Here is a 10713-nt window from a genome sequence, read left to right as displayed (position 1 = left end):
TTGAGGAGGTCTGACAGGTGAGGCTGACAAGTTCCAGATCCAAGCCTTGGGCCTCACATAGTCCCACAGAACCGGATGCCGGGCAGAAGCCAGAGCTAAGCTTCCATGATGTCACTGCCTTCAGGAGGCACATCCTCCCAGGCCTTCTCAGTGTTGCCTGACACCCTTGAGAAAGAGTCTCAGCCGGACACAGGGGTAGAGACCTGTGATCCCAGCACTGGAGAGAGGCAGAGCAGGAGAATCACTGAAAAATTGATGCCAGCTTATTCTTTCTAGTGAGCTCAAGCCAGCCAGGCTCTGTAGTGAAGTGAGACCATCACAAAACAAATGAAATGGGGCTGGCTAGATGGCTCAGAGGTTAAGAGCACTGACTGCTCTTCCAGAGGTCCTGAGTTCAGTTCCCAGCAACCACATGGTAGCTCACAACCATCTGTAATGGGATCTGATGCCCTCTTCTGGTGTGTCTCGACACAGCTACAGTGTACTCACATATGTATAAAGTAAATAAATAAAATCTTAAAAAGCGGCATCTTTTCACGTTCACAGGTGCAGATCCATTTGTGACTATTGACAACTGTTAGAATAGATCAGGCCCTGAGTTCATTCTTCAGGACCAAAAAAACAAAAACAAAAAAACCCAAAAAACCAAAAAAATAACTATTAGAGTGTAAACAGAACAAGGCAGAAGTTCTTTGATAAAGTGAAATGTGTTACTTTAAACTTTTCTTTACTTTTTTGTTTTTTTAAACAATTCTCAGTGAATTGAGGGGACTCAGAAACACCCATCTCAAAACTCCTAACTTTTGACAGAGGAGGAAACATCTCTGTAAGACAATACATGCTAGACTGTTTTAGCACCATGTTTGAGACTTCGTGTTTTTTTGTTTTTTTGTTTTGTTTTGTTTTGTTTTGATTTTTTCGAGACAGGGTTTCTCTGTGTAGCCCTGGCTGTCCTGGAGATCACTCTGTAGACCAGGCTGGCCTCAAACTCAGAAATCCACCTGCCTCTGCCTCCCAAGTGCTGGGATTAAAAGCGGAGACTTGGTGTTTTTAACCTCATCTTCTAACCCCACGAGTTGTCCAGAGCAGTAGTAGAGTGTTTGCTAACATGAACTAATACCCTGGGTTCAATCCGTAACATTGCAAAACACCCCAAGAGCTTTGCCTACTAGTTTCTGCTTATTTATGATGAAATGTTTTGTTTATTTACATGGTGGTAGGGCACATGTGTGCCGTAAGCCTAGGTGACTTATATTCCCATGTTTATTTACATGGCGGAGGTCAGGATAGTGTTACTTTCCACAGCCAAGGCTCTCAGGACCTTTCTTGTTTCTGCTGCTGTGCTGCGTGCTTCAGGCTGCTTGGCCCAGGAGCTTTCAGACAGTTCTGTCTCTACCTCCCATGTTGCCTAGGAATTCTGGGATTATGCCACATCAATGTGTTCAAAGGCCTGTGTCAATTGGGGTTTTTTTTTTCCTTTAGATTTATTTATTTATTATATGTAAGTACACTGTAGCTGTCTTCAGACACACCAGAAGAGGGTGTCAGATCTCATGGGTGGTTGTGAGCCACCATGTGGTTGCAGGGATTCGAACTCAGGACCTTTGGAAGAGCAGTCAGTGCTCTTACCTGCTGAGGGTTTTTCTGTGTAGTCCTGGCTGTCCTGGAACTCACTCTGTAGACCAGGCTGGCCTCGAACTCAAAATATGCCTGCCTCTGCCTCCCAAGTGCTGGGATTAAAGGTGTACACCACCACCACTCGGCAAGATTTATTTTTATTTGTGTGTGTGAGCGAGCGTGTATGTGCATGTGTGTGTGTGTATGTGTGTGCGTGCGCGCGCGCGCGTGTATGTGTGTGTATGTGTGTGTGTGCGTGTGTGTATGTGTGTGTAGGTGAGTGCGTGCACGCGCGCGTGTGTATTTGTGTATGTGTGTGTGTGCGCGCGTGTGTGTATGTGTATGTGTGTGTGTATGTGTGTGTATGTGTGTGCGTGCGCGCGCGTGTATTTGTGTATGTGTATGTGTGTGTGTATGTGCATGTGTGTGTATGTGTGTATGTGCATGTATGTGTGTGTGTATGTGTGTGTATGTGCATGTGTGTGTGTATGTGTGTGTGCGCTCATGTGTGTGTATGTGTGTATGTGCATGTGTGTATGTGTGTATGTGCATGTGTGTGTATGTGTGTATGTGCATGTATGTGTGTGTGTATGTGCATGTGTGTGTATGTGTGTGTGCGCGCATGTGTGTGTATGTGTGTGTGTATGTGTGCGTGTGTGTGTGCGCGCACGTGTGTGTGTGTATGTGTGTGTATGATGGGAGGCAGGGAGTTGCATGAGCACGTGTATCCAGGAATGAAGGGCTCTCGAAGGCCAGAAGAAGGTATGGGCTCCTTTGGAGCTGGATTTACAGGAGGTTGCAAGCTGCCTGGTGTGGGTACCAGGAGCCAAACTCAAATCCTCTGAAAGAACGAAAATGCTCTTAAGAGCTGCTGGTCCATCTTCGGACCCCAAGCAAGGGGCTGTTACTGCCCCCTGGCAGGGGAGGAAATTGAGTCTAGGAGAGCAGGTTAGATGCTGGATGCTGATGTAGACTGTTCTGAGGAAGGCTTTGAGAAACCTAGAAGGTTCTAAAGATTCAGGATCTAAAGCACAGGGTCATGCGTGGGGCAGCTTGTCAAAAGCAGAAGACTGGTAGCTAGAAATATCAGAGAGGGGTGGAGAGATGGCTCAGAGGTTAAGAGCACTGACTGTTCTTCCAGAGGTCCTGAGTTCAAATCCCAGCAACCACATGGTGGCTCACAACCATGAGATCTGACGCCCTCTTCTAGGGTGTCTGAAGACAGCTACAGTGTACTTACATATAATAAATAAATCTAAAAAAAAAAAAAAAGATAGACTATAGAAGGACTGCCCAGGATCTATGTAGCTCAGTTGGAAGAGTGCTTTCCAAGCATGTATGAAGCACTAAGTTCAGTCTCCACTGCCTTATAAACTGAGTGTCTTGACGCACGCCTGTGATCATAGCACGCTGGGGAGGTAGAGGCTGAAGAATCAGAAATTCAAGGTCGCCATTCACTACATACAGAGTTAGAGGCCGGCCTCTGCTATATGAGATATTATCAAAAACAAAACATCTCTGAAGTGGAAACTTAAGGGTTTTTTGGAAAGTCAGTCGTGTTAGATGGTGCTTTGCTGGGGCAGACACATGAAGGAGCTTTTCACTGAAGTGGACACCGATGAAAGGCTAAGGCAGACTCATGAAGGAATGTTTTGAAGCAGACACGAGTGAAGGGCTATTTTACTAAAGCAAGCACAAGCAAGCATGTGAAAGGACATGTGATAAAGGATTCTTCACTAACAACAAGGATGTATTAGTTCGCTTTACATGCATTGTTGAGCTCCATTTATTGAGACTCCATAGAGAGAAGCATACCAAAAAACTTCTGGTGGTGTGCTGTGGTTTTTTTTCGGCTTCCTCAGACTCAGGCTGATTGGCAGAGTAATGTCAACTGAGACAGACTCATGGAGTTTTGCTAAGTCAGACTCACATGCGGATGCAAGACTCGTGGAGGACACGTGGTGTTTGGAAGGAGGGTAAATAGGACTCAGTGGACTGTGAGAGGAGCTCGCTTGACTTGCTAAATGCTTATCGGTCTCAGGTCTTCACTTCTTCGAGAAAGGCGCAGCCAAGAACTTTTCCTGGTGTTCCTGTTGGCTCTGGTCACTCCTACTGGCTTCTGAAGATTTGGCTGAAGCCTGGCTATTCTTGCTAGGTTGTGCCACCTTGAGAGTTTGCCCTGGTGACGTGTGTGCAGGAGAGCTGGCAGGCTGACCAACTCAGCTACCATCTAGGCCTAGATCCAGGATTGTGAGTTGGCCCACCCCTACATCTACCCCATCTATGAACTGCTGCAGCATGTGAAGGGGCTGGTCTTGCAGATTCAAAGCTGAAGGATCTCCATGACACAGGGCAACAACAGGATGTCCAAGAGGAGTCCCAGTAAGAATCCAGTAGCAGAAGCCAGAGACTTTGAACCATTACAATAAACATTTAGAAGTAAAGATGTGCCTGGCGGTGGTGGCACACGCCTTTAATCCCAGCACTTGGGAGGCAGAGGCAGGTGGATTTCTGAGTTCGAGGCCAGCCTGGTCTACAGAGTGAGTTCCAGGACAGCCAGGGCTAAAGATGTTTGGACAAAAGAGTATACTGTGAGACACATTGTGACACACAGCAGCTTCCACTATAAGATTTTATTTTACTTTTTTCAAATTTTTTCTTTTAAGGGGGTTTTTCAAGGGCAGAAGGTATATATGGAAGAACAAGAAGATAAATAGGATTGGGGTGCTTCATGTGAAGTTCACAAAGAGTAAAGTTATAATCCATCAGTGTGACAGAGGCCCAAAGAGGGAAATAGGTTTGACCAAGGATGTAAAGTGGCTCAATAGCAGAGCCAGACTAGAAAAACCTCAGCAAAGCACTGGGTAGTGGTGGTGCACCCCTTTAATCCCAGCACTTGGGAGGCAGAGGCAGGCAGATTTCTGAGTTCGAGGCCAGCCTGGTATACAGAGTGAGTTCCAGACAGCCAGGGCTATACAGAGAAACCCTATCTTGAAAACCAAAAAAAAAAAAAAAAAAAAAAAAAAAAAAAAAAGAAAGAAAGAAAGAAGAAGGAAGGAAGGACTATCCTTCTCTACATAGGCATTAAGACTGGCTGAATCTCCTTCAGTGGACTCAAGGGATTGAGGCTCACCTGAGGTTATCTGTGGTTCTAATCAGACCCACCTAAACTTCTTTCTCACTTTGGACCCCAAGGGTTTTCCTCCCCATTCTTGGACTACAGCCCGTTCATGTGTACTCCAAAGTGTAGTGGATTGGACCACTACGACTCTTTCAGCTTCAAGTATCCAGAAGAAAGCCAAGCTAGGGCCTCTCCTTCCTCCTCTTGTTCCCTAGCCCATTGGGGCTCACACACCTGTGAAGTGCCTAGTCCCTAGCAGGCAACATGATCTGTAAGAGATCCCCGATGTCTCCTTTTGAACATTGGAAAAGGTATTTCAGTCATTCAAGGACCTTAGGGGTTTGGAAACGCAGAGACGGGAGGAGGGGTGCTACCTGGGGGAAAAAATATACCAAGAGCAAAAGGGGAAAAGAAAAGAAGGAATTCAGGTAGTGTAGGGCAGAGATACAGGCAGGAGAAGCAGTGACCTGCAGAGCCCACAAGGAGCTATAAAGACAAAGGTGGTGTGTCAGTGGGCTTTAAAAGATGCCTGGCCTGCGATAAGGACTACTGTCATGTATCCCAAGCAAAAGAAACCTGTCAGGGCAGGAAAGAAACATTAATCCTTGTGCTCACTAGCTGTGTTGTCCTTGGCAGGTCTCTTGGATTCTCTGAGCCTTGAGTTACAGAATCCAATAGCAGTTGTCTTTCATGAGCTGGGCTGTCAGTGAGATCAGTCAGTGGTCCGTCCTACTGCAGACTCCCCCACTTTCTCTGCTGGCCACTTTGGTTGGGTTCCTTCACCCGGAGGCTAGCTGTGTATACATCCCTCCTGCATCCAGAATCCTACCCACCCGGACCCCAGCTAGGACCACACATTCTGGGAGGGCCTCCCTCCAGGATTTGAGCCGATCCTGAGAACCAAATAGAATGCTGGAAGTGGTGGGCTCAGATCAAGAGAGAACACATCTGCACCCCCACTCCTGCTCTGCCCCACCCCGTCCTCTGAGAGGTTAGTGCCCCACCCCCTTTTCCTAAGCTCTGGCCTGGCCTGCCTTCTTCACAAGGAGCGAATGTTATTTAAAAGATCAGGAGATTTGCCTTAAATAGGCATGGTGTGTTGTGCCAGGGCCGAGGGTGAGGGGTGGGAGGAGGCAGCTCTGGTGGAGGAGAGAGCGGAGGAAAAGAGCGTCCCCAGGGCTGTGAACAGCCGTTTTATACCGAGCACAGCCTCACGGTTCCAGCCGATGGCATGATCTTTAAACCCCAAGGATGGAATAAAAAGTATAGAGGGCAAAACAGACAGTGCTATGGCTCCCTCACACCAGTTCCTAGGGCTTTGGTCCTCCCCTTGGGGCTGCCTGCCCCTGTCTGCTCTCCCTGCCCCAGCTTGTAAACTGGATGAGCGCCTCACTCTGAATCTCCCAAGGTGAGCTGCTACTCTGCTTATTGAACCCAACACCAGTAAGGAAAAAGGTGAACGGCCACCCTGGGGGTGTGGCAGGCATCTGGTGGGATGCTCAGAGGCAAAGGGAGGGAGCTGGTCACAACGTGCTGAGGAGCGAGAAAGGTGGGTTATCCTGTACAGCCGCACATGCGCAGCTAGCCGCTGGGACTCATTCACCATGCAGCCTCACTGCTCCCATCTGGGCTTACCGAGACTACAGAATGCACTAATGGGAGTCTTGACTGGGCGTGGTGGTATAGACCACGATGATCCAAGCACTTGGGAGGCAAAGGCAGGTAGATTTCTCTGGGCTTAAGGCCAGCCTGGTCTACATAGTAAGTTATAGGTCAACCAGGGAGACGTTGGGAGACCGAATAAGCCAACAAGAAAGAAAGAAATGGGAGTTTTGCTGGCATGGTGTCTTAGCAAACATCTGAGATAGAAAAATAGATCTTCTCTTACCCCCCTTTCTCTTGCCCCTTGTGCGCCCTCTCTCTCCATTTCCTTCCATGTGGTCGTGGCTGGCCTCTACTTCGCTCCTCTCTTTTTCTCTCTCTATCTTTCTCGCCTCTACTACTCTCTTAACTCCCCTCCCTGAGCCCTAAATAAACTCTATTCTATACTCTAAAAAAAGAAAGAAAGAAAGAAAGAAAAATAGATCTTACCTGTGGAATTTAAGGAGACCAAAACAAAACAAAACAAAACAGGTCCTATTGCCAGGTGGTGATGGCGGCGCAAGCCTTTAATCCCAGCACTTGGGAGGCAGAGGCAGGCAGATTTTTGAGTTCGAGGCCAGCCTGGTCTACAAAGTGAGTTCCAGTACAGCCAGGGCTACACGGAGAAACCCCGTCTCGAAAAACAAAACAAAACAAAACAAAAAAGGTCCTATTTGTGGGTGCCCATCTTGGCTCTGCCATTCACAGCTTTGTCCCTTTGGACCACCCAGTCGTAAGCTGTAAACTAGGTTAGAGTCTCTACTCAGTGGCATTGTGGTGGGAAGGTGGCCAGAGGAAAGAGGGGCTTTAATATATAGGACCTCCCATTTGTTGGGGGAACCGGGGAAGACTTGCTACTCTCCACCCACAGTGGGTGGGCGCTGCCTGGCCCTACTGGAGGCAGATGAGAGGGAATGCTTTGTCAAGGATGGCCTTCCTTGACTCCAGGCTGCTGCCAATTCTTTTTGTTATTCCCAAGGCCACCTGAGTGGTGTTTGAGGAGGAAAGCTTACGTATATGAAGTAGGAATTAACCCCTTTAGGTAATAAGGCCAATAAGAACCAATCTGGTGGGTTTGCCTCTCGCTGGTCCCAGTCTGGCCCTCCTTACAGCCTTTCGGGAATTTAATTTGTTTAACTGAGATAAGGTATCTCTACATAGTCCTGGCTGGCCTTGAACTTTCAGAGACTTATCTGACTCTGCTGCCAGAATGCCAAAGTTAAAGGCATGGCGCTCTATGGGCTCTAGGTCCAGGCGTTCTGATTCTGCTGACTGGCTGATCAACAGATTTAAGCTGAACCTCTAAAGTCACAGCTGAAAAAAGGGGAGAGTCAGTGCTTAAACGCAGGAATCGGCCTTTGTGAACCCTGTAACTGGGGCTCGTGTTAGACCCAGTTACCAAACGCAGCCCTGGCCGAGGCACGAAGCTGCTCATACATCACAGTGCTTTCTCCATAAGGTAGAAACAGTTGTCCCACCCTCCTCTCAGAAAAAGAACGGGGGGGGGGGCTAAAGAACCCCAAATATGAGCTCCTGTGCACACCCCCAGTGGAAGATTCTGAACAAAAAAACCTAGCTCAGCGTTGACTCCCTCCCGGCTCCTGAGGTGAGGGTGTGCCCCACTCAGGCTGGAGATTTTGGGACAAAGGATTTGCAGGCTCCAGAGAAATGTTGGATGACTCCTTGGTGCCCTCTAGTGGTATAAGTGCTTAGAGTAGGAGAGCCTGGCTACCATTGACCGGTAGGGATGAGTAAGATATACCGGGGTCTAACAAGGCATAGTGTCCTAAATAGTTGACCGCCCCACCCAGGCAGGAGATGGGATTATACTCTCATAGTCCATGGAATGTTCAGAATGTCTCCCTTCTTTCTCTCTTCCTTCCTTCCTTCCGTCCTTTCTTTTTTTCTAGACAGGGTTTCTCTGTAAAGCCCTGGCTGTCCTGGAACTCACTCTATACACCAGGCTGGCCTCAGAAGTCCGCCTGCCTCTGCCTCCCAAGTGCTGGGATTAAAGACGTGCGCCTCCAACGCCTGGCACCTTATCAGTTTTCATGCCACCCTCTTAAGGACAGATCAGCTTGAAAGCAGACCATCACCCAGCTAGGCATGCAGCTCAGCTGGCATTCAGGAGACCCAGTGTTCCATTCCTAGGCTGCATAAGCTCAACATGGTGCTGCACCCTGTAATCCCACCATGCCAGAGAATGCAGAAGGATCAGAAGTTCAAGGGGGCATAGAGGGTTGGAGAGATGGCTCAGCGGTTAAGAGCACTGACTGCTCTTCCAGAGGTCCTGAGTTCAATTCCCAGCAGCCACATGGTGGTTCACAACCATCTGTGATGGGATCGGATGTCTGATGCCCTCTTCTGGTGTGTCTGAAGACAGCTAGAGTATACTCATATATGTAAAATAAATAAATCTTTTAAAAAATTATTTTCTCTCATCCACCTGACATTGTGCAGTCCTCCTATCAGAGAGTGGGACTGGGAAATCCCATTAGTAGGATGGAGACAGGTAGGAGAGGTGCCCCCTAGAGGCAGCAGCATTCTTTAGCAAGTGTAGTCTCCGACTGCATTCCTCCCTCCTCTCATTCATTCATCCCCTGCTGTTGCCTACTCCTTCGCTGTCCTGAGAGGCTTTCTGATGAAGGAAACAGTCCTGTGGTTGAGGACAGTCCAATGTGTGTGCTCAGACTCAGGAATAGACCATTCTGCCAAGAAAGCCTAAATGGAGCATAGTGCTGGAGCCAAGGCTGGAAGGGCTACTCTGGACCGTTCAGTCTAGAAACAAGTCCAGGCCAGAGAGGGCGTCCAGAACACAGGCTCCCTCTGCTGGGCCCCTGCCCACTCTGCTTCTAGTCTTGGGTCAAATGTCCCCTCTTCAGTGACCATCTGTGATAACAACTCTTGGTTTTCAACTTTGACTCCATCAGGAATTAACTAAAACCCAGGGGTACACCTGTGACAGATTTTTTTTTCTTCTTAAATTTGATTATTTAAAGTGGAAGACTCACTTTTAACCTGGGTCTTGTTTGGTTTGGTTTGGTTTGGTTTCGTTTGGTTTGGTGTTTCAAGACAGGGTTTCTCTGTATAGCCCTGGCTGTCCTGGAACTCACTCTGTAGAGCAGGCTGGCCTCGAACTCAGAAATCCATCTGCCCTTGCCTCCCAAGTGCTAGGATTAAAGGTATACTCCACCACTGCCCGCCCTTAACCTGGGTCTTTTAAGGTAGGAAGATCCACCTTTAATCTGGGCCATACTTCCTGCTGGCAGCCTATGTAAAGGAAATGGAAGAAGGAAACTTCTTTGTCTTTTCTCATTCTGACAGTTCCACGCTCTCACTGGCATTAGATCGACTTCTTCAAGATCCCAGCATATACTAAAAAGCAGCTGAGCATCCAGCCTCATACACAGAACAACTACTGGGCCTTCTATTGGTAGGCAGCCACTGTTGGACTAGCTGGACCACAGCCTGGAAGCCATTCTAATACTCTTTATACGCACACACACACACACACACACACACACACACACACACACACACATACACATTCTATCAGTTCTGTTCCTCTAGAGGACCCTGAACTCCTTTTCTGGTTATGTAGCATTGTCATCGTTTCTGGGACCATCTTCCAATTTGTCCCATTGTAGTAGATCTCCTTCAGCACCCTGAGGTGGGCTATGTAAGCCTGTGTACTATGGGATCTACAGTGCACAGCTCAGCACCTTACACATGAGGGATGACTGATCAATATTTATGAAAAAAAAAAAAGAAAGAAAGAAAAGCAAGGATGATCTCACAAGGTAGTTCCCGTCATCACCGGGTAAGAGGCACTGAGAATATGTCTGCTTATCATTGGGTGAGAGGTACTGAGAATATGTTTGCCTTCGGGTTGCTTTTTGCTCTCCTCCTGTCCCTATTCTAACTCAGCCCTCATTCACACTGGTGCCTTTGTTTAAAATCCTGAAACTGCCCAAGGCTTAGCGGGATTTGCTTTCTAGACCCACATCTTTGAGATGATGCTGTGGGGGAAAAAGCAGCAAGGAGGGTCCTCGAGATTGAGGAGAGTCTCCTGGGAGCATCCAGGAAGGTGACAGGATTACCAGGGTGAGGCACCTTGATAGGCTGTCCCTTCTCCTTCTACACCATAGACAGTGTGTGTGGTGTGTGTGTGTGTGGTGTGTGTGTGTATGTGTGTGTGTGTGTGGTGTGTGTGTGTGTGGTATGGGGTGTGTGGTGTGTGTGTGTGGTGTGTGTGTGTGGTGTGGAGTGGTGTGTGTGTGTATGTGGTGTGTGTGTGGTGTGTGTTGTGGTGTGTGTGTGGTGTGTGGTGTGGT

This window comes from Mastomys coucha, unplaced genomic scaffold (assembly GCF_008632895.1).
Source record: "Mastomys coucha isolate ucsf_1 unplaced genomic scaffold, UCSF_Mcou_1 pScaffold23, whole genome shotgun sequence".
NCBI lineage: Eukaryota > Metazoa > Chordata > Mammalia > Rodentia > Muridae > Mastomys > Mastomys coucha.
This window is presented reverse-complemented; position numbering follows the sequence as displayed.